At 47.5% G+C, this 27,763-nt stretch overlaps 1 protein-coding gene and 1 long non-coding RNA gene across 2 annotated transcripts in view; one reads left to right on the top strand and one right to left on the bottom strand.

Annotated features, from left to right (window-relative positions):
• The window catches only part of Ush (Zinc finger protein ush), a 168,273-nt gene that overhangs the window by 112,408 nt on the left and 28,102 nt on the right, over positions 1–27,763 (bottom strand). The gene's annotated exons all lie outside the window — the stretch shown is intronic.
• Positions 20,167–23,670, top strand: LOC143369976 (uncharacterized). The gene is made up of 3 exons (XR_013085539.1): positions 20,167–20,397; positions 20,643–20,953; positions 22,824–23,670. It is a non-coding gene; the product is annotated as an uncharacterized LOC143369976 (long non-coding RNA).

Here is a 27,763-nt window from a genome sequence, read left to right as displayed (position 1 = left end):
TGTAGTCTTTGGGGGTATATAAACATATCTCGAAGGATTTTTCGAAATGTCAAAAATTGTGGATGTTACAGCTGTTTGAAATATAGTGTTTACTATTTTTCCAAAAATTATAACTGTTGAACTAATCAACTGATAAAAATGACCTTTTGGGTGCTTACAGTGCAGATATAAGAGTACCTAATAAAAATTATTATTTAAAGTCACCCTCGTTTCAAGGAAAATATTGCGAACACCAAAAATTCAGATACCGTATTATGTTGGATATGAAAAACAGTAAAAGTTTTCCTCCTTCAGATTTTTTTTCAAATACTTACCATTTTCGAGAATCCTGTATAAGAATATCAGGTATTAATCGTCGGTGTCTTTAATTTATCCACTAAAGAACAAACGTCGCTCTGAACGCCCCTTTCCGCTATTAAATTTTTAATCTCGTTCTATCTGGCGCGCCGGGAAAAGTGCTGTTATCGGATCAACGGGGAGTTTATTTACAAACGAGCCGATAAACCGTCTCGCCGTGTCAAGGAATTAACGAACGCTGGACGACTGAAAGCCCTCCCCCTGCGACCCCCTTGGCTTTTCCATGTCGATCGATACCCAAAGACCGCGTCAATTAACGACCAGCTCGATTTGCATAATCGAACACATAAAAAATCGCTAATTAGAACCGCGATCGTTAATTACGGGGCTACACATAGCGCCTAAATACGCGCGACGGTCACGAGAGATCGTGAAGGAGAGCGTTACAGATTCGTCAGACGATCGGCCGCGGATAGATCCCCGTCCACGGATCCAGAGAGGGGTCAGGGTTCGATCAAACTTTCTCGAGGGTCACGACCAAGGGGGGAGGTCGATTCCAGGCCGGCCTTACCACGGTCGGACACCCAACAGGTAGGTTTGTGCACCCGGAGGATCGCGAAGGATACTCGTTAATGCTGAGCGGTCTGTGGGCAGCGACATGGCACACCTTCTACAAGTGGAAACAAGTAGATTGATGTGTAATTGGATAGTTTGGTCGAATAGGGTGTCGACTAGAGATCGAATAGAGTAATTCTAGGCAGGGCCGGATTTGTATATAGGGAGGAAGACGCTTTTTAGCCTAGGAGCGCCAAATCTCCAAATCGGCCACTGATTATAGAGTAGAAAAGAACATCGAAGTTGAGATCATGGGAGATCGAAGTCACGCGCGAGCTCTCGCGCACTCTTAAAGTTGAATTTGCAAGAAATAGAGACTCGTAAGAAAACCTGTGTTCCACCCTTCTAATGTGTACTTTCCAGAAGCATCACTTCCCCTAAGATCATGTTTCGTTTCTCTGAAATCTCTGTACATAATCAAAGAGAATACCTACCTACCTGGCAGCCGCGGCTATTAATCGAGGCTCCCAGGATGTAAGAGGTGTCTATATGAAATATTAAGACTTGGCGTCTGATACTAGCCACGGTATCCGCGAATAAAGGATTCAGACTGCAAGCGGCGCCTGCAACGCGGCCAACTGTAACTATGTTCGACGATGTAATTGCGAGCTAGAACACTGCGCGCGATGTAACACCACGATAGCGGCTCCAGCTGGAGGGGATACTGACCCCCGGGGATAGGATTCGATGGAGAGACCGGGTATCTTCGAGAACAGCCACCCTCTGCATCCCTCTCTTCGAACGATTGTCCTCTCCGGCCGCGGAACCCTTTGCCCTCGTCAGCAGATAGCATCGAATTTCATTCAGAAAAACAGACTTCCTGAGAAGCTGTAGGGGAGACCGGGGCAGATTGTAATAAAAAAAGTTTTCACAGTTTTTTCTCGAAAGTGTTTTCCTCGATCAGGAAATAATTTGCGTGATTTACTACTTACACACGCGGTGAACTAATTGCGTGAAAGTACGTGACAAAATCTTGGACACTTAGACATCTAGCTTCATCTTAAGCAAATCTGAACCTTTGTTACAATGTGCCCCAGTCCCCGGGTAAATTGTAACATCTATTTTACTTATTTAAATACAAATATGAACACAAATAAACATTTCTAAAAAATATAAATGAAAACACATATCATGAGTTAAACAATAATTGCTTTTTTATCTGATTCTATCAAAATCTTCTTTTTCGCTTTCTTTACTTTTGTCTCTATACTTTTTTATACTTTTTGGATTCTCGATTGTTCTCTTGTGCGTCTAGAGCATCTTTTTCTGGCGTGTCAGCAAATAGCTTGCTTTATCACCATTTAGAGCGGAGTAAGTAGTACCATGTTACAATTTACCCCGAGCTTGAATTTTTGAGTTTTATCTCAGCAAACGAGAAACTAAACATCAAATTACTAAAATGCGTACATATTACAATAAACCAATGTGTACTGATTCGTTTGCGACAAAAAAAAGCAAAAATTCAAACGGTTTCTAGTGACGATTAATTGAAATAAAATTGCCAAGACAACATTTACTTACGTGCTCTAAATACTAAAATTCTGGGCTGTAACCACAAATTGAATACATAACGCTTGTTTGTGTCGCTAAAACCGACGGTGCTGATATCGTCAAGCATCTCTCGGATGCTGTGGGTTACCAGATTTGTCGTTCAAAAGATTTTACTTATGTTACAATTTACCCCGTGTTACAATCTTCCCCGGTCTCCCCTATCTACCCACAACGGAGAAACAGAGCTAATCGGTAGAAAAATATATGATTTCAATTATAATACGCGACCGAAATTGTCCATCTAAGGTCCTCCGAGTCCAACTTCCTTCCCACCCACAGACGTCCACGGAAGCGAGCGACCAAAGTGTGCGTCAACTATCAAGTTTATTTGCGCAGCAGTCCCGATGACCGTGTGCACCTTGTGTGCACAGGTAAACGCATGTTTGCGCGCGGGCGCTCGCTTGTTCGGAGCACACGAGTCCCTCCTCTACGCGGAACGCACACGAGCACGATCGAAACTCGGTATACAACACGGAGTGGGACGCGGCGGCAATCGGTGGGAGCGCCGTGGTCGAATCTAATTAAATATAATTAGCTGTGATTTGCATAGATAGCCGATAGAGACCGGACGCGGTGATAACCGCGATAACGGGCGTGCACGGCCGATACGAGCGACGATTATTGTTGCCGGCCCTGGGCCTCGCTGCAAGACCAGACATCGCCACGATCATCGCCAATTCTCTCTGTCTCTGCCCCTGCTATCTGCTTTTTTTCCCCTATCTTCTTCTCCTCCGCTCGATCGCCGGACCCATCCCCGTCCCTCACCCACGTCGCCGATAACTTTCGTGCTCCTGACCTGGGTCTCGATTTTTGCCCATCGCTGCGAGGAAAGTTGAGGTTTCAACAACATTCTGCGTTCACTTGAGTTCCTATAGGATCTCGCTCCGCTCGGTGTCATTGATCGGTAGCGAATTAGGAATCAGCCACTCTCCACAATCAGAATTAATAGTTTTACAAATTTCTAATTTAAATAATACTCCGGCTTAATCGTACACCTTCGTATCGCAGCGCGAGGCCCGCCAGCGTTCATGTATCATTTTTAAGCGCCTCTCCTCGCTCGCAGGGCGTTCGATTTTCAATAACGCGGAGATCCCCGGCAGATACGCCGCGTCATTGATCTAATACGCGACGCGTCTTCCGTCGGCTGGCGATAGATTTTCGCGACGGTGCCGGAATTAAACGGGCCATGATCCATAGATCATGGGAGATCGAGCAGCCACCAAGGCGCCTCGTGTGCCCGGGGAACGATCCCACGTTGGATCCTGCTGCTGCTGCAGTCTGGGGTAATGACGTGCGAACAGATATCGGATCCCTTGCTCTCGCTATCGTGTCCTCGGCCCTCCGCCAGCCTCCATCTCTACACCTCTACACCTCTCCGCCCCCGCCTCCTCGTGTTCCTGGTTTAACAGGCTTTGCACGCATGATTTCACGCGCGCGCGCGCACGCATACGCCCGCCGCCACGTCGTAAAAACCACGGGGATGGCTGGGCATGACGCGCCCGCTCGGCTGGCGACGATGTTGGCAATAATAACCGCTAGCACGCTCCGAGTGCAACGAAACGAGACGAACACGGGGATGTGCAGAACCCGGGGCCACGAACAAGAGCAGGCGGGATAACCGAGGAGAAGAAAGAGAAGCCGGAAAAGAGGGTGGACAGCAGTTGGAATAATTTCCAAAAATAACTTTTCCCCATATAGGTACACTAATTTCAACTTTCACTTTCCCGAAAAACAAAGCCTCCCATCAAATATGTAATTCCACACTTTCGAACAGTGGCGCACCCAGAGGGAGAGCTAAGAGGCCCTGGCACCCTCAAAGTAGGGGCTTTGTAAGAAGAAAAGAAAACTAGGTTTTATTCCTTAAATAAATTTGTATAATCACCCACTTAATTTTATTGAATTTAAATTAAAAATATTTTTATCCGTTCAACTCCCCCTCGGAAGATTAAATCCTCAGTACACCTCTCCTTTCGACTTATTCCCTAATGCTTCAGCTTCTGTCGCGCCGACGAGTTACGTTTCGGTGGACGAAATCCGATAAACAGGCGACAGTAGCGAGGGGCGACTGTACCTCCGCTGACTGCTCTCCCATGGATGTCTCGATCGCGTCTGGTACTTGTACCACTCCCTGTTGGTACGTTGTAGTAGGCCTAGTAGGTAGTACCTACTTTAGTTGTAGGTCGTACGCTCGGTATAGCCGTGGCCCGGCAAACGCCGTCGCTTGATATCTGCTACATATCTAGCAACGTGTGCCATGCCTTATCTTCGCTGCCGTTCGGAGCCGTATTCGCGCACGTGCGTGTGTCGCTCGTGGGTGTTGGTGGGTACGTGCAGGGCGGTGTGCGCGGCAGCGAGAGCGTTTGTATTTGGCGGGCCTCGCATTGTATGGATATCAAACGATTGTGCATGGCCCGTGCGAGCCAGCCACGGGCTTACCTTTGTACACGTTCCGCGAGATTTCCGCGGCCAAGTGACTTACACCGCCGCTTTACGACCCGTTGCTTTTCCTTCCCGCGCCGACCACGTCGACGCCGACGGGAATCAGTCGTCCCCGTTTTGGAAGACGCGATTCCAAGGATCGCGAGGCGAGCTTCTTGCTGGCGCAACTTCACCGGCAACTTTATTTCTTTCCTATTCATTCCTTGGTGCTTTGTCCCCCTCCTTCCACGTCTTTGGAAGGTTTCATTTCTTCTGGATATCTCGAGGCTAGGGATTTTCGTGGAGGATGTCCGAGGTTTTGGTTACTCGACTTTGTTTCTTTTTTCTTCTTTCTATTCGCTCGGGATTCTATTCCACATTTGGTCGTTACGCCTTGTTATGTCTGTGGCGGTAATGATTGGAGCATGTAACGAATTCAAGCAACGAATGATTCCTCCGAATGAAATAATGAGTCATGAATGAAACGTGCTGCCGCTTCTACGATATCCATCGTCAAACTTTCCTTAACTACTCCAAGGCGGTCGGCCGGCGAAGAAAGAAAAACGCTGCCGCCACCGATCGGCTCCCTGCATCAGATTATTATTTTCCCATCGCTCTCGTGTTTACGCGGCAGGCGCGTCGGAATGCGTTTAATTAATAGTCAGCGGCCACGTACCCGTTATCGGGAAACGATTATTCTCGAATATTTTGAATGCGTATCGCGCATCGGTATCGCGGCGGAAAGATACGGAAATGCGCCGAAAACAAATATAAGTTTCCTTGCAAGAGGCCACGATACACCGCGGTCTTTCGAAACAGTACGGAGAAGCTCTATCGCCATTGACCTTCCCCGATCTAACTAATTACAAGTCATATTATTCGACTTCGCCCTATCGCGAACAATGCGATGCACCAGGGTCAAACAGAGCGCCTGGCAAGTCCCTAGGACCTCGGGAGCGTTTTAAAGGGAACTCCTTCCAGGCGTTTTCCACGCTGAAGGACTGCTTCCGTGCGCTGGCAAGACGCGGGAATATTAAATCGCGAGTAATGTAGGTCATAATTGCTTAGGACCGCCGCGACGTCCTGAATTAAGATTTTGCGTAAAGAGCCCGCATAGCTCTAGCTGGGGCACAGCCGACCGTCGAGATTATCGTTCGTGAAATCGGCTAATATCCATACAATGTCACGCACTCCCATACACACGGGGGCTGCTGCTTAACGTCGTTTCCCTCCGAAGCAGCGCACCCGCGGATCTTGGATAAAAAGCCCGGCATTTCGATCCGTGAAATCGTCACCCTTTCCATGGATCGCGCACTTTTTCGCTTCTCGCCACCACACCAGCAGCCCGCAGCGGGTTCTTATAATCCGTTCTGCAATGGAAATGACGGAACACGGGCGTCCTTCACTCCCCTCGACCGCAGCGATCCTTAATACCAACAATTCTTTATCGCGGAAGCGAAATTACATAGAAGCTGCACACAGTGTTATTGCCGCGTTTATTCGCCTTCGATGATCATTTACATTTAATGGTCGTTTAGGGGCGGCAACACGGTGGAACTAAGCAACTAATTGCTTGCTCCGGGCACTTGTAACGCTCGTGTTAACACCGCGATGCGTTTAATTTCGACGTAATTACGTCTCTCCGCTTGTTGTATATAAATGGAATTTATTCCGCTGTTAATCAGCCGCTCGGATCTCGACGTTTTGAGGGATGCGTTAATATTTCGTTACGCCCAAAATGTACTTTGTATACTTTCGTGGATGATGCCGTGCGCCCGGTATCCTGGCTAATTATACCTCGGGAACACGAAGTTTCCGGACCTATACTTATTCAGACTTCCTCGCCCGTGGACTTGAAGTCCGTCTACGAGCCGCTAGCGTGGAAATCGCGAAGTTCAGCTCTGCGGGATCCAAACTGCATGTGTTCGAAATATCCCGCTTTCCCAAGTAGGTACTCCAAATACCCCTAATGTGCAAGATACCCCGGATACCAAGCAGTATATACATATATACTATACACTGTAGGGCTGTTCGTGTACTCGAATATTCGAGTAGCTTGAAATGCGAACCGAGCCGAGCCGAGTACTCGAATAGAACCGAGCAACTCAAAAAAAAAGCGAGCAACTCGAATAGAACCGAGAACTCGAATTTTTTCGAGCGGTTCGAAGTAAACCGAGCGGATCGAAAGAACCGAGCGGACCGAAAGTACCGAACAGTCCAGTTTGTCGAGTAGTTTGAAGCTTGAATGTTTCGAATATTTTAGAATATGTTTATTTACTGGATAATGGTTCGTAATTATTATTATTATTATTATTCCGACGTAATCTCACATTAATTGAATAAAGAAATTAAATTTGGAAAAATGAATTATGCGAGATCGATATGCTTTAAACATTTTCATGGCCAGATGGCAAAATCTGATGTATCCAGTTTTTCTAATATTACAGCACAGCAGTATTAACGTTTTTTTCCAGCTGTGAAAAATTCATTTTCATTTCTTTAGTCATTCATTGAGAAACTTTTATCAAAATATTAATTGAATATGAAAATAGTAGGTAACTTAAGAGAGTTGCTCGGTTCTATTCGAGTTGCTTGCTTTTTTCGAGTTGCTCGCTTTTTGTCGAGTACTCGGCTCGTTTCGGTTCTTCGGGCCGAGTCAAGCTCGGCTCGTATTTTCCGAGTACTCGAACAGCTCTAATACACTGTAATCTCGAGCGGAAAGGAGAAAGAGCGCGCAAAAAGGGAAAGAAGCTTCCTGGGATGGAAATGCGACAAACACGTGGAACATACACAGGAGGAGGAAGGCGGGGAACAAAAGCAGCTCCCAGAAGGTATAGTGTCAATGCGGCGGAAAAGGGGGTTGGGGGAGGGCGGGGAAGAAGGGGTCGAGGCTTAGGTGGACGACACGGCGGGGGGGAAGGGGGGGAGGCATGTGCTAATGAACGCCATTAAAAGCAGCGTTAATTAGATTGCGCTAATCAGATTGTCCCGTCCGTATCTGCTACCCTTTTTTTTCGTACGAGCCCGCAACATTCGTAGCCGATGGTAGGAATGTGGGTAGGCTCGCACGAAAACCTTCGCCCCGCGATTATTCGCTTTTTTCCGATTCGTCGCCCCTCTCTTTCCTCCGGCCCTCCCGCCTTTTCGCTGCTCTTTTCTTTTCCTCCGTGAAATACTACGTGTTCCGACCCCCCGTTCCTCTAATCTACCCCGCCTGATCTAATAATATTTCTCTCCCCTTTGTCGGGGATCTAATTAAATTTATGGCTGATTTCTGACCCGTGGATTCCTCGCCGCGCCGGCGCAATTGGACATGAACGATTCGATGCAAATACGCGGTGGAATCTATTAACAAGTCCCTGGCGCCCTGGTCTACCCCCTAGTGACTACTCGGCCCCACCGACGTTACGGGCAGGGAGCGGTATCGATATGAATAGAAAAGTCACAGCGATTATCACACGATACTGGAATTCTAGCGAGCCGAGGCGTAACATTGATGGAAGTATCATCGCGCTGAAGGGGAGACGCGAGTGTTTCTGCATGAAAGTCGCGTGACTACCGGACAGCCGTGGCGCAGCCGGTTCTCGTGCACATTTTTCTTCGATTCCACGCCTATTCGGTAAATAGTGCTTCACCGAGTAGCCCGCATAAATCGACGACCCAGTGTTGCGCGGCCCGCGAATCCATATTCATCGGCCCCAAGTGCATAAAATTACGATATAGACAGGCGCACACTACGCCGCCGCACATCGGCAGTGTGTACGCAGCGTGTTGCGGTCGGCTTACGTTCACGTGTCAACGTGGACAGCCTGAATTATGGGCTCCTCGATAAATCTGATAGCGATTAATACCTACGGGAGGTGAACCGAAGGAGGGACCGAAAATGTATACCCACGAACACATATGTGTGTCTTAATTCGCTCCAATTTAAAACACGACCTTCCCTCCGCGCAGTGGGGAAATTTCGCGATTTTATGGCCAAAACCACAAAAATAAATTTTAGATTTCGACAAAATAAATGCAAATGTTAATTGAAGAACTAATATGAGTATCAAATGCCACCAATTTTACTGTTAAATACAAAGCTCGTGTAGACTCGCAAATGTTTATGTTCACGTGAGGTTAGTATAAATGTAAATAATAAAAAAATCTTTATCGCTCGTAATTTTTAGTTTCTCATATATTAGAACGTAAAAGTGCCGAATTTTATATATTAAAAATAAGTTTTGACGTTTTGACCACGAAAATGGATATATACATTTGTATTAAATTTGTAAAATTAAAAAATTTCATATCCGCAGTTTTGGCCATAAAATCGCAAAATTTCCCCACTGTGCTCCGTGGAGAATGAAAACTGGCGATTTTGAAGCTGTGACTTTGGCGCGAATGAATGCAGATTGCGGGATGCTTTCGAAATGTTGGCTTCCTTCACTTTCCTTTCTCGATTAGAAGCCCGGCAGTTCGGGACCAGGATGTAATCTGTGAGAATGATATCGAAGATTCAAAATTCCATCCTCTGGAGAGATCGAATGGTGTCCTTATCGCCGTGGAAAACTAACGTGGTGAATTTGATGTTTTGGATAACGCAGTTCTAATGTTGCTACGACCAATGCCCTTCGCGGTAGGAAATAGAGTATATAACCTTTTGGTTCTCTAAGGATGAAACGCACAAAGAAATGGAATCAGAATTTGGGAGTGTAGAGACCCATACCCCGATTTGACAATTTTTAACGCTACCTTGTAGATGAAAGGTTATTTCAGGAAACGTCGCGCAAAGAATTCAAGAGGAGGCATTGTCGGTCGAAAGACGATGAAAAGTTCCGCGAAAAACTCTTAAGTCCGATCGCGCATCTACGGAATGCCGAGTCGATAAAGGCAGCGATTGCAACATTATCGTCGCGTACATTACAAAATTATTTACGATCAATAATTCCTTATCTTGTACAGCGCTGGCCATTAACGGGGCCCACTTACGACTTTACTGGCCGCGCCGAGTATTACGGACTCCGGAGTATAATGAGTGTTTCTGTACCTACATGCGAACACGTGTATCGTGCTTTCAGGGACTCCGATATGCACAGACTGACAATTGCGTGTCCGGCAAAAAGCTGTCCGCAATCACAATAGCTCCTCGATCATATGGACCAGCCGAATGACTCATTAAATAGAGCCATGCAAATATTCGACAACCAATGAAACCTAGACGCGACTAACGATCTCTTTAAGCCTCCATTAGATACCCAAGGACCGGTCCCTGTATCTCGACGAAAGTTCAATAAAAATGCCCGAAAGACCTCCGGGACTTAACATTCTCGAGTACCTTCGCATTCCCAGGTAGGACGAAGAACGTCGTGACAGTATCGAGACGACAGAGCCGTGGAAGCCAGAAAATGGAGGCTCGGTGTGCTCGAGTCGTGTGCCACGTAGAATGGCGCGTTATTGGCAAGAAGCATGCGATACCCGCAAAACATGCATAAATGCATAGCCGTCTCCCAGATGCACGGGGATACCGACGGAGATCCCCCGACCCGACAAGGCCAGCCACCCCTTTTTGCTCCCTTTGCGCAATCCCTGCCCTCCAACCCCCGTCTTCCTACGCGGTCTTGCTCGGCCACCCCCGCGTCACAGCGCTGCGAAACCGATCACCTAGCTTGCGGCGGGAAAAATTGCACTTTTCCGTGAGCGACTGGTCACCGTGTGACTCCTCGGCGCTCTGAGAATATCTTTCGATTAGTTTCACGGTTGATCGATCAGCCTTTATAATTTCATCTGATTTTTTTTTTTCAATTTAAATTGTACCAAAGTTGCGCGCACTATCCAACGAATTCTTCCGTCCACCTTCACCGCAGTCGAATGCCTTATCTGCACCATGCCAGCGTACTCAAGAACAGCCCCGCGATGCTCTGAATGCACGCCACGTGTGTACTTCGCCGCAAACGCGATCAGAAACGCACACCGAACGATAGGAGCGCTAATCGTCGATTCCCCGCGGGTAGCCACTAAGCAATTCGCGCAATGATTATCCTCGCTAGCAAGGACCAATGAAATCTACGCGGAATTCGCCTGCTGGGAGTGTCGTTAATCCTCGATTTACAGGATCGAGTATTTACTGCGCAAGCAATAGGAATCAGTTCAACTAATTGTTCCCTAAATTTCAGTGATGGATCGATGAATATTCCGAATTTTAAACAACCACCGCCATGAGCAACGGTGGCCACGCTGATCTCATCTCAACGATTTCGAGATCCACTCGCGTCTCCGCGGCGAGGAACGACAGGGAACCGTTAACTCGGCGCGGAATACCACTGGACGGACGCGGAGAAAGTACGCGGATGGTCGAAGACGGCGGAGGCGAAAAAGGAACGAAAGAAACCACGGAGGGACGAAGGTGATGGCAATTAGCACACGCTTGTTATGCCAGCCGCGAGGTGAAGGCTCGATTCGCGATCGCGAAATTCCTGGCGCACAGGCGCCTCCCTTGATTGGCAACCGATACTCTTCCCGCGGAATTTTCCCGAGTCGGTTCTCGTCAAACGATCGCCCCCTCTGACAATGAGACGACCGACACGTGAATGCACTTCGTAAGATCAAGAGCTTCCCGTTCCTTGTCCTCCTTTGCACGCGAATCGCATGGAATTGCCTGCCGCTTCTCAAGATAGCTCGATCGGCTGCCGTGAATCCTGGCAAGCTAATTTCGCGTAGTCTGATGAACTCGGGGATTTCAGAAACCAGGAAGCTCCTGGCAACACTCGACTTACACGTGGGAGATTCGAGAAGTCACAGTCTCCCACTGCGAACTGAGTGACTCGTTGCGATCTTTATGGCACTAGGTTCCAGGTAATTAGTTACGATAAACATTAGTTTAGAGATACACTTCATTAGCCGCATCCAAATACGCACCGACACTCTTCCATCAGAGAATCGCCGCCTTTCAGCGCAATCGTTCGGCTTGTCGCCGCTTTCCCAGATAGTTGCTGCAGCGAAAAGATATTGCACAACAGCTCTAATCTCTGGCGAGTACCGGTTTTCCCCAAAGCATCCAGCAGCAGCGCGACGATGAGTCAACTTTCGAGCTGCGCGCGTTCGCCGCGAGTAGTTTCGCGGACCCATCGATTCAGACTTTCTCGAATGGTAATGGACGAGCCGTGTCTGTACTCCCTCATCCGTCCCGCGGCTTATCGGGCCGCGATATCGATACACGGCTGTGCGTATACGCGTCTATATGGCGGCGAACGGTGGTCGAGCCGAGTTCTGCTAATAATATCGATAAATAATCGTGCGTTACCCGTCCAGACGTCCGCCGGGACCCTTACTTTTCCACGGGGGCGACTAAGTGCGATTTCTTGGTCGCGTTAATGACGACTCGATGACAGAGAGAATAGGTAGGCGGTCGGTTCGAGGCGAGCGTTTCCTCGCGGCGAGAGAACGGTGCAGCAGAAACCTTTCAATAATCCTCCGGCACGGGAGATAAGCGCGAAAAACGAGCAAGTATCGGCATCGAGCCGACGGAATCCTTCTTCCTGTCGGACCGCATTGCGCTGGCCTTACTCACGCGACTCTCGCGGTACGCGTGCATCGAGACGGTCGAATCGATTATTTTCCCCCGGCCTTTTATTTCCTCCGCCATCGACGTTTTCAATGAAAGCACAAGGACTACTGTATCATCGGGGGCAACCTCGATTTTCCTTCCTGCGATGTTCATTACATTAGCGCGATTAACTTTCTTGTTGCACATGCAGCGAGTGGCTGGCGCAAAATTATCATAGCCCGGCTTTATGGTCGCTAATAACGCTACTAACGACTGGTAATTCCCTAGTCCCTTACGCAGAGATTGCGCGACGTTTAGCTCAAAATCCCTTGTAAGAAGATAGACAATCTGAGAACAAGGCTTCTAACTTAGCGAGGTATCGTCTCTAGCGAGAAATGGCGGGTCGACAGCGATACGAGGAGTGGATACGACGTTATCCGGTGGGATCTCCGGATCGCGGCAAGAAGGGCAATTATCGAGGATTAATTTCTCAATTAATGAGTCCTGAAGGAGTCGCGGGTGTTCGTCCCCGTGTACGCACTCGCTCGTGATACGCAGCCCCGCAACAACGCCGCGGGTATGGCTCTCGATCGAAGATAGCGGCTAAATTTAATTAAGCCGCGCGGAGAGGCTCTCCAATCGATTTCTGACGAGATAAACATTTGCGGTGCGCGACCACGCGGCCCCTGCTAGTCTTCGCGCAGTATTCGCGACAACTGTAACGACGTTTCATTAGCGGCGCTGGTTGCCCGCGCCCTGCTAATTGCCGCGCTTGTTCAGCATCATAATCGCGAGCGCAGCGGGCGATCCGAGGAGGAACATTTACGCGAGCAGCAGGCTTCGATTGGAATGGCGATACGTGAATTGTAAAACGAAGGGGATGAAATGTAATCGACGATCATCGAGAGTAGTGATGTCTTCGCGACCGAAGGCATTGTGCCTTCTCGCGATTTAAGAATCGAAGGCAGTGGTATTTTCGCAGGGGGAGGGGGGGGGGGACGTATCGCGCGCTGCGGGACACCCCGATCGCTCGATTCAATTATCGAGATCGATATCTGGTCGGTCGCGCACAAACGGACGCGTGTACCGAACGCCAACGAGGCACTCCCTTCGCTCGAAACACCTTAGACGAGCTGTCCGCCCTCTCGCGATCCCGCCGACGATCCTGATGATTAATGACGTCACACGGCTGGCAAAAGTAACGGCCATTTACTACAAATGGCCACACGGCTGTTTGGAGTTGGTCTATGAGGCGAGAAACGATGGGGGAGGCTGACGTTGTTAGCGAAGGGGATGAATGTGTAGCTCAGTTTATACTACCTTTGGGGACATTCCATGCGAACTCGGACAGATTTAGGAGTAGGGGAGGCCGGGGCTAAAAGTTCCGATTTCGATAAACCATAAAAATGACTGGAAAATAATGTAGTTATTCTCTTCACTATGGACTAATTTCTTGTTAAATTTATTATATCTTCTGATTTTAAGCTTGTGTTTAATATATTGTAATAGGTTTCCCATAGAAAGTAATTTATTTGTGGCTGATCGAAGCGGAACTTCTTACCCCTATATGGGGCAAGGTGTTATCGCATTGGGGTAAGTTGTTACTATGATATAAGAATTGCCTTTTAATGAAATATTTCATTTTCTAATGAAATAAAGCAGAATTTTATTAATAATGGTTATTTATGAAGGTTCGGACCAACAAAAATGTAATATCTTTAAAAGAAAACCAAAAGCAACAGTTTTTATTTATCTTTACGCATAACTTCGATCGAAGTCGTGTCCCTTTCCGCCTTTCATTCATATGTTCGCATCTTAAAGCACAGCGGAAACAATTTATACATTTGCGGTAGGTCTGTGACGATAGCACCCCCAAATTCGAATTTTTGGAAAAACTCAACGGCATTCGTTTGTCCATCGTTTGCCCATAAAAAATTTTTTTTTGCCCACCCTCCAAAAAAAAGTTATGAACAAAATAAAAAATTTGTCTTCATCACCCATCATGAATGCATTTCAATTTTTTAATAGAAGGATACGAATGTACCCGACTTGGTCACGTTTGCCCACTCTCAGATTTCATTTGACCCCCCTCCAGAATTTAAATAAAAAATAAAAACCGCGAAAACATGGGTATAGATGAAGCGATCGCGTTAAAGTTCGATTTTTCTAGAAAAAATTATCAAAATCTTTCTTTCAACGGTGCAGTTCGTTAGTTTAGATGTAGAAGAGATTTGCCCATGCATTAATTTCGTATGCCCACCCTCAGAATCGAATTATTAATGAAGATAGCCAAGAAGTGCGGTACCCGTTAAAGCGATCGCGTTAAAGTTCGATTTTTCTGGAAAATATTATCAAAATCGTTCTTTCAACGATGCATATCGTTTGTCCAGATGTAGAAGAGATTTGCCCATCCATTAATTTCGTATGCCCACCCTCCAGAATCGAATTATTAATAAAGATAGCCAAGAAGTGCGGTACCCGTTGAACCGAATACCTTTCCGTTCGTTTTTTCCCGAATGAATTATCAAAATCAATTGTACTTACCGTAAAGGTTGAAGGTGTTTGGTGACATGTTATCCAAAAAATGTTGCACACACTTCTTTCTCACTTTATTGGAACGACACTTAAATTTGTATCGCTCATCGAACACTTCACACTTTTCACACATCTGCAGCATGTGCAGAATAACACCAGAGTGGTTTTCTAGTCATTTTTCACTAATCACCGCAATGATATCGCACAACGGAAAATAATATAATCTCACAGTTACTTCACGAACCGTAAATAAATGCACGGTCTCGCAAGAATTGCGTCCGAAGACCGACTGACTTTCGTGCGTCGTTGGAAGGAATTCGAGGGTATCGCAGACATCTGTTTACGTTTCGGCACGTTCGATGACGACACGCAGTGTTGATACCCTAAAGGGTAGCAGCGCCGAGTGCCACTGCCGAAACGTAAACAGATGTCTGCGATAGTCTCGAATTCTTTCCAACGACGCACTTCTTGGCTATCTTTATTAATAATTCGATTCTGGAGGGTGGGCATACGAAATTAATGCATGGGCAAATCTCTTTTACATCTAAACTAATGAACTGCATCGTTGAAAGAACGATTTCGATAATATTTTCCAGAAAAATCGAACTTTAACGCGATCGCTTCAACGGGTACCGCACTTCTTGGCTATTTTTATTAATAATTCGATTCTGGAGGGTGGGCATACGAAATTAATGCATGGGCAAATCTCTTCTACATCTAAACTAACGGACTGCATCGTTGAAAGACCGATTTTGATAATATTTTCTAGAAAAATCGAACTTTAACGCGATCGCTTCACCTGTACCCTTCTTTTCGAGGTTTTTATTTTTTATTTAAATTCTGGAGGGTGGGCAAATGAAATCTGAGAGTGGGCAAACGTGGCCAGGTCGGGTATATTCGTATCCTTCTTTTAAAAAATTGAAATGCATTCATGATGGGTGATGAAGACAAATTTTTTATTTTGTTCATAACTTTTTTTGGAGGGTGGGCAAAAAAAAATTTTTTATGGGCAAACGTGGGCAAACGAAGGACAATCATTTCCCACCGACAAATCATTAAAATGTTTTCATGGGGGTGCTGATGCAAATTTTTTTTTGCCATAATTTTTTTTTGAAGGGTGGGCAAACGAAATTTTTTTATGAGCAAACATGGGCATACGATGAACAAACGAATGCCGTTGAGTTTTTTTAAAAAATCGAATTTGGGGGTGCTATCTTCACAGACCTATTTGCGGCGGGGCAAGTTTTTACAGTACAACGTGCCCCAAGTCACGGTAACAACTAGCCCCTACCGACACATGTAGCAATTTCAAAGACTATTCTGCTTATACATGTATTCAAACGATAAACACTATTACACCATGTTCTTAAATGTCATTTGATCCATAAGAACGATTCAATCTATAATATCGACGTTAAATAATTGAAATAGACCAAAAAGTAATGATAGACAAATTTTTACTTATCTGGTACGCGACTAATAGGTCCTTGCTTACAACCACACAATTCGCTGTCGCGGACGCTACTAAAGTGGGCGACAGAGTGGCGTGATCAAGTCACACGGAAAAAATAATTTAAAGTACAACGCTCTTTTTATTTTGAAGATAGAGCCGTCGGAACAACTTACCCCCGGAACTTTTAGCCCCGGTCTCCCCTAAGTTTTCGTAGATTGCTGAAATTTGAATATGTTGTAGTCTTTAGTGATATTTAAACGTAAAAAAAGTTAGCACTTAACTTCAAACAGCTGTAAAATCGACATTTTTCAAAATTTTGAAAAATCCTTTAAGGTACGTTTAAATATCACTAAAGACAACAACATATTCAAATTTCAGCAATCTACGAAAACTTACTCCGAAATCTGTCCGAGTTAATGTCCCTTTGGATTTTAGAAAGTTTAGAAAATTTCTAAAGAGATAAGAAGATCAAAGTCTATTCAGGAAATATTCCTGAGTTTAGCTTTGTCAGAAGTCTGTGGATCTCGGTGGTGATTAAGGTTACCGAGCAAGATTAGAAGCCCCTAGATTTCGAACACCAATCCCTAGATCCTAAAACACCGACACGTTCAGCCCCCGGTACTGAAGAAACACGGCGGCGCGCCGTAAAACAATTGGCGAGTTTCTGGTCCCGCGACTTCCGATACCAGCGATAAACTACGCAGAGAAGGGGTGGATGGCGGCGGGTAGCAGGGGCTGGTCGCCCCCGTCTCGATATTTACGGGCTACGACCGCCCGTTTTCGCCGCCCTTATCGCTCTCCGCTAGAATAGCTGCAGCTAGGTGCATCGTACACAACGCTTGCAACCCTGCGAAACGGCCACCCTCGTCCCCTCTTGCCGCCCCTTCGCGGGACACCCTGTTTCGGTCTGTTTCTTCGATCTGTCGCGCGTTATTTCTACGCGATCGCCCAAAGAAGAATTCTTGGCGAGCTATGGTTTCGGGCTGTGTAACACGGTGTAATTGAATAAAATGCGAACCGGAGGTGACGCGTGCGAATCTTCGCCACCTTATACTTTACCCACTTTATATTCGTGTGAATCATTACAAGGAATATGTAATATCATCGTGTAAGTGTATACGATAAAGAATCGAGAGCCTGATCCTTTCTTAGCATGCGAGGGGTTAAAGCAACCCTCCCTTTTGGTCGCCTCTCACAAGCAGGGACTACTGTGGGCGAATTCTGCTCCCCACTCACAGGGAAGAAGTATGCCAACCAGTGGCAGATTTAAGGATATATCGGAGCTATCTTCAGAATTGTACCAAGTTGATGAAAATTTGTGAGATTGTTCTTTTTAATCTTCCCGGTGTGCACCAAAAATTGTAAACGAATTCACTAAATGGTTGCTGAATTATAACTATTTTAATTTTCACTGATAATTATTTCACTAATAATTTCTTTTCTAGAAATTTCTATAAAAATAATTACTTATTCTTATCGTAATTTAAAAGAAAAACAATTATAAAATGTACTTATTAATGTTTGCTTAATACGCGTAACTAAAAATATAGGATATTGAAAATGCAACTACACTCCATTTATAAACATATAATAATGTGTAAAAAAAATATATGATTTTATTCAAATACCATTTTTTAATAATTTTCCCCCTCATTTTCCCGAAAAAATGGGCCTCTTAGAACATTTGCCACCTGGGCCTTATCCCTTAAATCCGCCACTGATGCCAGCACTATTTTACTCTTTACTGACTCTACAAAGGAGATCAGACACTCTCCAAATTGCTATCTCACACAAAGTCCACAACTGAAATGTCAAAGAACCGAGTACCGATATCTCCGCATCATCAAGATCCTCAAGGAAGGACGATTTTAGTACAACGTGTATTTACATCTGCCTGGCGATTGCAGGCAGTTTATGGACGACAGAAAGAGCCCCCCGAAAGCACGGTTAACGTTCGCCGTTTAATTGGAGGGAGGACGAAACCACCCTGGCCCCGGTTTTATCGCGTTATCGGCCAGCACGGGGAAAAAAAAAGTCTCCGATGTCTACGTCCGAACAATTCTTCTTCATATCGGGGCCAGACGCGAAAAGCCCGTGCACGTACACGTTGCATACAAATGTGTCTGTGTGTGCACGCGCCCGTCCGCCACGGCCATCGTCAATCCGATAAATTCGCCCTTTCTCCAGCCGCCCTCGCAGTCGTTATCGTGGCGGCAATGCTTTTCCAGACACACCGGAGAAATAGTTCTCCAGATAGTGGAGGAAAGTGCGCCTTTTTTTCCGCTGGCCAGGCTGATATCGCCCCGACGATCCCGTATCGACCGAATGATTTCTGGGCTCGAAACAAACGATGCTTCGGAGAGGGAGGGAAGAGCCGGGGGTTGGGGTGTAAATGAACGCGCGATAACTTTTCCTATTTATCAAGCCGACGAGCCGGGCGATAGCGCGTTTGCTCAAGGAATCTCTTGTCGGATGACTGGTAGGATAGACGCATTTCCAGATCTCTTTCAGTTGCATTCTACACAAGAGTTTCTTGATTTTAGATAGTGGCAGGAATATGTTGCAGGGTAATAACCGATAGCTAATGGACAGTGCCAAGAGTTCTCTGCATAGATCTGATACGCGACTATCAACTCCAAAGTCTGCTAAAGTATAACTAAACTACTTTAGTATATTTTGCTCTCAAGTATTACTCACTGCGAGCAAAAGGACCCGACGCTTCTGTCAGAGTTCATCACTAGACCACGCAGTGGAAATTGCGCGTATTCTGCATAATACTATGTACTGTCATCCTCGTTACCCGTCTGTTAAAGTGCCAGTTTACTGCGACTGAATAAATAAAGAATGCAACTTCTCCGGTGGCTGGTTAGGGTAGTCACCGCTCCGTAACTAACGCTCCCCGATTACTCTTTCACCTTTTCCCCATGCGTGCTCACCGATCCACGTCCGTTTCCATTCGCGAGCGGCCGAGCAAGCCCAATAGCAGAGACCTAATGGACCCGCTTCAATCGATCAAGCAATTCCCGTGGCGCTTGCTCTTCGGCTTGGCTGCATTTCCTTGCTCTATTAAGCATGCACCGCCGAATCGGGAGGCGCATCTCCCCGTGGCGTTGCCGGCGTCATCGCTGGCTCGCGTTGTCCGCGCGAGCCACGCCACCGGACTCCGGGGATAAAAGGCCATCCCTCCGAGGAAGGGAAGATTGACTGGTGGTGGAAGCAGCGACGGTGTTCCTTGGGACAATGGAGCGACAGCGGGCTTTCTACTTTCGCGCCTACGGCCGCGGATAAAGGCCTCGAAAGCCTGCCGCGAGGTCGATTGAAAAACACCACTGCATCGGAAATCGCTCTCCATCCCTCTCGTTTGCTCCCTATCCGACTGGATCCACGCGTTCCCTCCCTGCACTACCCTGCGCGCTCTCCAGTACCCGTTGGCTACCTTCGTATTCATTCGCGAATCCAACGACGGCCCCAGCCACGAGGGCTCTCTCTCTCTCTCTCTCACCCCGTTGTTCCACCGGCCACCTTTTTACCGTTTTGTTAAACGACACCGTCCTGCGCGCGTCCCCTTATCGCGCGGTGCAACGATGCACTTGCATCGAGCGTCGGGGAGCAGCGCGGCTCAAACTGAACGGGGAAATTATGTTAATCGAGACCAATGAATTAAAATCTCAAGCTTCCCGCGATGGGTGGCGGGGATCGTGGGGAAAATTTCTGTGAGGAATCGTTTCCAATTTTTGGTGGAAGCTGAGCAATGAGAAGGGTTCGACGACAAAGGAGCAAGTGATCATCGTTTCATGCGTGATAAAAACTTGTTCTACTCAGTTTGCAGATGGAAAGGTGGATTTTAGTATATACGTCTAATTAGACGAGAACGGAAACGTATTTTGTATTAATTTTGCTGTATCGGTAAAGAATGCTCGTTGTAGAAACAAGGCAATGCAGCACATTTACCTTGTAATTGGATGGAACTGTCGCGAAAGAAATTTTATCTAGAGACGCGGTAGCGTCTCGACGCCAAGAATGTATGAACACAGTATTTTAGCTGTGTATATGTAGTTGTGTGATCTTAAGCGCAGTTGGAAAGCATCTTTATGTACTTGCAGCTTATTGTGATTTCACATCTTTTTTTATATGCTAATTATTATCATCTTCTATTCTTTTGTGATTTATTAGATTTCATGTACTACTTGGCGTAATTTTTTTACTTTTTTTTTTAAGTTTTTTTTATGGGGATCTCATTTACAGGGCTACGTGGACTGGCAGAGGGTCGAATTTCCGTGTGCAGTAGCAACGACGCGGGCGTGTGCGCGGTGCAACGTGTAAACAGTGCATCCACCGATGCGGCGTGGAAGAAAGTCGGAATATGCAGGGGCCGGACAAAAACTAAAACACAGCAGAGTGGCGTGATAAGGTGTGCGCTGTGCGCCACCCCCGCCGCCCCGACGAATCCACCCCTATCAAACTCTATCCCACGTAACCCCTAGGCCGTGCACCGCATCCAGGGTCGGCCATTGCGAGTCTCCGAGACGGGAATTTTCATCGATACGCCAGCGACGGTCTGTGTCTAGAAATTCATTTGCATTATATTAACATACAATTACATATCACGGTCTGGTGTAATTGCAAAATAAGCGCAAAGTTTTTTGTGACATCTTTCCTTTCGTAACGGTGCGTCGTTTTTTTTTTTCTTTTTACATGTATTTAAAGGACGGAATTGTTTATATTATTTCAGCTGGGAGGTCTTCTCGCGAATTTCTAGTGTGTAAGTGGGGAATTAAGGATCGATAATGGACAAGCGGAGGACTCGATACGAGGGAGGCGGAAGAACGTTGGCTGCGTCCCTGACTTCGTTACCGTATAATCACGCTCGGATAGCGCAAGTTTTTTCAAACTGGAACGGGTGCTACTTTTGAGGCTTTTATCTGATTAAACCTCTCTCCATCGTATCGCAGCGAATACAGCGAAGCACCCTCTCACGATAACGTCCTCCAATCCCCTCCCCCGTTTCGGCCCGACTCCCTTTCGCCTTACCCAACCCCGTGGGTCCCGCCGATTTGGCATCGAACCAGTTAACGCTCGCAATTAGATGCCGTAATTACACGGGGGGTAAAAATATCGCGGCGATTGGCGCGAAATCCAGGCGATGGATGAAATACAGCCCCGGGTAACGCTATGCGTTTATTTCTGGAATCCCTTCATAGGAACACTTCGCTCCTTATCAACCTCCAAATTTTTCCAGGCCTCAAGCTTATTATTTTGTCCAACTATTATTTATCCACTCGATTCCACTGAACCGCGACTCCGCCCACTGAGCATTTCCGAAAGAATTCGAAATTTCAGGGGCCAGCAACTCTACAATATTAAACACAGTTAACCTCGAAGCATTAGCTGCACGTAGAAGAATATCCGACCATTTCTTTATTTTTAATTTAATCAATGACCATATTGATTGTCCCTCTCTTCTTATGCAAATCAATTTCTACGCACCTGAACGCGCATTGAGATCCAGAGCAGGACTACCACCATTTAAATCCAGATCTACATATGGATTAATTAATCCAATGAATCGAATTATTGCTGACTCTAGTACTCTCTATAATAGTATTGATTTCTTTAATGGATCTGCGCACACCTTTAAAAGACAGTTACGTAGGATTATCGGATAATGTCTTATCCGGTGTACCATGTAATTTAGCATGTCTATCTTTTGTTATATTAGGTAAATTTCTTTTTCCTTTGTAAACATTTGTGTAAAGAGGGCTTCGGTCCGTTTATAAATAAAATAAATAAATAAATAAATAACTCCTGCAAACACCGGATTGAAAAAGAACCGAGCGTCACACCTCCGACTTCGGTCTGAATCTACAGCTATGCCGGTCACGGTGCGATTACGATCTAATCACCGCATCGAAACGCGCACGAATTCGCTCGAAAGGCGTTGAATAGTAGTCGACCGCGCCGATGTAAATTCATGGCTCGCGATGAATCATCGAAAGCAGTGATGACGCGGGGTATCGTATCGCCGAGTCTCCAGCACCAAGAGATACCGGATTCGTGAGCGACAAGAACCAGGGGAATAGACGGGAGGCGCGTTTTATTACCGAAAAAGCGTCCTTCGCCCGCCTAATGGTCCCATCAATCCTGCCTCGTGTTTCATCGATTCACCGTTTAGCAAAATCCTCGAGCGGAGGAGGGAGGGCCACGCAGAGGTTCCAGATCATTTATCTGACCAGCGAGCGTAGGGGGTGGGCGGAGGGATGAAGCGAGGGACACGCCATTATCATCGACACGATACATCATCCGCGAGGCAAACTTTTGCCAATCTCCTTCTCCTCGAGGACACCGAGGCCCGTGGAGGCAGAGTCATCCTGAGCGAAAGCGGGTGCGAGTACGTGCTCTGTGTCTCTGATTTCATAATTTCCGTAGGCGGGACGTGAGCGACGGTGGAGTGGAGAGGAGGCGAAGAGAAAGGGAGAGCAGCGGAATTTAATGCGGAGCATCGACGAGCTCGGAAGAAGGCCAGACTGAATAAACGAGAATGGAAGCTCAAGGAGATGGATGAACTTTGGACGCAGCTTGGACGTTCGCCGTTGCTGCGACGAATAACTTGGACCCATCCCTTCCCTGTTTCTCCCTCGGCTGTTGGTCCCTCTGTTCATCCAGGAGTACCAGAAAACAGAGGCGCAATCGTTTATGAAATCGTAACAGATGCTCTGGAATTATTGGTGAAGTAATTATTCGAATTAAGTGATTTTAATTCAACACTTACGGCTCGAAACATTCCGTGCGATCCTCCACAGCGTCACTCCGCTAATTCCACCCAAAACCGATCGCCCTTTCGATCGCCAGCAAAATTAATTCCACGATTCCCTCGCGACCCACTTTCGGTCCTTTCCACGCTTACACCTGGACGGAATCATGGTATCTCGATCCTCGAGCCGCGTTACCACCGGCAGCGCCGACTGTCAGCGAATTAATCAGAAGGCTTAACGAGGTTTATGGGACAACGAACGTCGCAGCGATCATTTAACAGCCATCATCGAAACTCAACCGCAGCATCAATCACCCGAAACGATCCAGCGCGCCTCTTTCCTCGACGCCGCAAACGCGAAAGAACGCGAGCGGCGAGGGAACAAGATTCCTCGAATAAACCAATTCCCACCGGAAGAAAGCGAGAGAGAGAGAGAGAGAGAGGTCGAGCTGAATGAAATTAATAAGAACATTCATAAGAAACGCAATTCCATTGCGGATATAAGTTCCTCCCCCATCGTCGGTGGTTTGCACCGGTGCCCGTGGAATACTCGATCCCTCGCTCCTCCATGGAGCAGCCGGATAAGGGAGGGCCAGAGAGAAAGGGAAGCGGAGGGACGGAGTGGATGCTTTTAGAGGCGCTTAAGTAATATAAATGTGAGTTAAGAGACGCGGCGCGACGAGCATAGGTAACGGATGACCGCTGTATCTCATTGTTTTCATTTCCTTCGGCACGCCGGCTAGCTGTAAGACGCGGAAATGAAGTGCGCCTGGCTTTCCCATCTGCAAGAGGGAGCCGAAGGGACGGGGGTTGCCTGGCTGTGGGGGCGGACACCGTTCATCCCCCTTTGCATCCTGCATGACAACGAACCTGGTATCCTGCCTCCGCTCGCCCGTCTCTCCTATCTATCCTCTTCCCTCGTCTCCTCTCCCGTTCCCGAGACGCGTGTGCGTTCTCCACGCGACGCGCGGCTCGCTGTGTGCACGCCTGCACGCGGCTCCACGGGCTAACCTGTCCCTCGAGGTGCTTATAACACGGATATAAACGCTACGCACGCGTCCACGTCTCTCCCCGTTCCGGGATAAATGGCCCCAAGCCGCGGGGTGGGCGTCCAGGTCCTTTCACGCGGAGAAAAGGCTGCAGCTGGCCAACCACGAGTTTTCCCCGTTTCCCTGCACACAGCTGGCGCTTGCAGCGGACACGCGATAACGCGGGGAAACCACCACCCCCAGCGGTTTGTCTTTTTACTGCTCCCTTAATCTGGCTGCTTTTGGGTCGACCGCTTCGAAATGATTTCTTTTTCTCCAGGAAGTAGCGACTCTAATTCTATCTGGAGCGCTGCTTCTTCTAGGCGTCGTTGGGAGGGTTGTGAGAGAATTGAAATTGGGGGTTCTAGATCAGAGTATACTGGATTTATGGAGGTTGATGAAGCTGAAGTAACAACTGCAACGTAGAGCTGACCTATCTGTAGCATGGAACGCTTGAAAAGAGGCAACAAAAGTATTCGAAATGACTGCCACTATTACAGCAGTCAGGGGACCCGTGAAACTGGTCATTGGCCCTCGAGCTTCTCCAACTGACACGTTTCGTCTTATCCAGACCGTCGATCAGCTACGGGTATACAGCAGACAGAGAGATCCCCCGGCACGTGACGACGATGCAAACGACTTATTACGGCTCGCTTCGAGGTGATAATACTGTAATATCGAGGTCGAGTGTGCGGGTGTGGCACAGCGGTTCGCCAGACGATGTTCAGTCTCCCGATGCAATCGTTTTGTCTGACCTTAAGTGGCATCTACCACTTTATCGCGTATGAAGTCATGTGATGTCGCGTTTCCAGCGATCCTCGCTGCGGAACATCTTATTGACAGGAATAATAATACGATTCGAGTATCTTGCTGGGATTTCAATCGTTTCTCCTTCCTTTAAGCTAATAATTAGCGTGCTTCGAGGAGATCGAGCGAAGCTAAAGAGGGACGAGTAATTATCAAAGTCTAAGCGTAAGCGGCCACGTAAAAATGTTCCAGAAGAATTTTCTAAACGGCGCAACGTTTCGCCGCGATTAACCTGTTGAGCATTACGAACGTAAGCTTAAGTCGTACCGCAGAGATCGGTCTCGGTAATCTGACCGATCAACAGGTTACATTCGCCTCCATCTGGGAGGATGATGCTTCTGCTTCGGGCTGTAATCAACCGTTTCCCATCACCATTGCGCTTGGATCATTCTTCCGCTTTACTGTATTTCTGAAGAACGTTATCTGCAGTCCAATTTCATTCGAGTCATACTGCCTTGGAGCCGACAGAGGTGATACGGTCCGCTTAGTACCTACGTCTGCCAGGACGCAAGCTCTGCCCAAAAGCAGTCGCGCGCCAAGTAGTCGGGCGCATGTACCCACGTGCAAGTACTCAAGCCAGAGTTCCCATCGTAATTTAATTCGCGCGAGCAGATCACGGCCTCGCGGGTAATCAAGTCGTCAGACGGTGGCCAGTGACAAATATTACATCGGCAGGAATGGAATCATTCGGCCGGTAGTCCGGCGAGGAGGAGCGGAAGAGGAGACCCTTCCCGCTCTTTCGAAGATTAGACCCCGGCGCTTCACTCCGGATGCGTCGATACGATCAGGCCTCTACTAACGAAGTCACCCGGTATACCTGCACGTGGAACGGGGGTGGGCAATCAGCGACGATCTCGTGTGTCTGTCCAGTGTACCAACTTAACGACCATATCAGATAATTTCTCGCGGCTGTGTTGGTGCACACGCGCACGGGCTACCTCTTTTTTTTCCACCTTCGTCGCCACGTCCATCGGTTACAATGAATCATTTCCATGCTTATAATTAACCCCGCCGTTCCGTTCGAACCCGTTCGACGCGAAGCCCACAGCACGGTATATACGCGGGGAGACTTTTGGAAACGAGAACGAGGGACAAAGAATGGTAAAAGCAGCTGAATAATTCTTCAAGAGGAAGGGGAGGGACCGATACGCCTCATTATGGATAACTCAGATGAACTTGATACATTTAGGCAATAAAATGATCATGAACTTGGTAATTCATGAAACAGATCGGATCTATGCAGAGTGAGGCTCGTTTGAAATTGTAATGTTATTATAATCGCGTGGCCGGTGAATCGTAATAATTAGAGACAGGTTCCTAGGTGCGATCGCGCTCGATTTCTCCCCGCGCGCGAGCGAGCGCCCGGCTCCTGCCCGCGATAATTGTCGGAATCACGAGCGAATGCCTGGAAGGCCCAGGCCGCCGCGCGTAATAAATTTCCGCGCGGCGCTGCTGCGCCAAATACGACGAGCCGAAATAATTTATTGTACGGCGAGATACAAGCCCGGGATATTTCATACGGCGTTTAATTATCGCCCGTAAGAATACGGCCGCGGGATCCCATCCGGGCGAGTGTTGTGTCTGTGATTGAATAAATTCGTGGCGAGCTTCGTTACCGAACCGCAAGCTCCATCCTCCCTCCACCGGCGCGCGATTAATTGTTTCAGCAATTTACATGAAGCTCGCAGCGTCGGTTAATCGCTGGGATCGCGGACTAATTATCTCGCCATCGGGTCATTCCACGCGAAGTCGGACACTTTTCGGAGTAACATTTCGGATTTTTGTGCAACTTGGATATGTCGTAGTCTTTAGGGGTATATAAACATATCTCGAAGGATTTTTCGAAATGTAAAAAATTGTGGATGTTACAGCTCTTTGAAATATAGCGTTTACTATTTTTCCAAAAATTATAACTGTTGAACTAATAAACTGATAAAAATCACCTTTTGGGTGCTTACAGTGCAGATATAAGAGTACCTAATAAAAATTATTTCACTTAATAGAAACGAATATCGGGTTCGATACACTTCTCCTCGCTGGGTCCAGGAAGTCCTGCGTTTAAGGGAATTTTGTCTGAGCTGGTGACTAGCCCCCTTGGCGTCCAATAACTCTGAATTCTATTCAAATTCAGCAAGCGCAGAGGTACGACTGTTCGAATTCCCAGAGCCTCCTCCAAGTAAGTACAGACCCGAAACCACCATCGAGCTCGAAAAGATCAGCTACAGTTAATCAGCTAGGGAACATCTCAATCCCTCTACCCCCGTCGCGCCGAAAGACGGGTGCGAGGGCTTCGATTACTCCTTCACGCCCATCTCGAGTGCCTCTCTCCACGTGCGCGCACCTTTTCCTCGCTGCCGCAAAGTAGCGTTTGCCATCGTGGCAGCTCGCGTGCGTGTCCGTGTTGCGTGTGTATGCGCGCCGGGTGCACGGCGCCGGGAAGTGGGATCGGCACGAGGAGTGGGTGGGCTGGAGGGGGTGGAGGAGTCGCGGCGGAGGGGAGCGAAAGGAGAAGCGTCTCCGTGGGAGGGGAAGGAGCGCGACGTGGAGAGAGGGCGTCGGCGGAGGGGCAGAGGCAGAGCGTGAATTAACACCTCTGCCGCGGCATCAGATAGCGCCGGTGACTCCCCTCGCCCTCGGAGGAGCTTCCACCGCGGCAGGGGGACCTCCTTTGCCCCCCCACCTGCGAGGTCGAGGGAAGGCCAGAGGGTGGGGGTCGGATAGGAGAACGCGGGGAGAGGGAGTTTTATAATTGGCGGCGTGCGTATGCAAGCCGGAGGCCA

The sequence above is a fragment of the Andrena cerasifolii genome, chromosome 6, assembly GCF_050908995.1.
Source record: "Andrena cerasifolii isolate SP2316 chromosome 6, iyAndCera1_principal, whole genome shotgun sequence".
Classification (NCBI taxonomy): domain Eukaryota; kingdom Metazoa; phylum Arthropoda; class Insecta; order Hymenoptera; family Andrenidae; genus Andrena; species Andrena cerasifolii.
The sequence above is the reverse complement of the archived record's forward strand: the minus strand, read 5'-3'. Positions and strand labels throughout refer to the sequence as shown.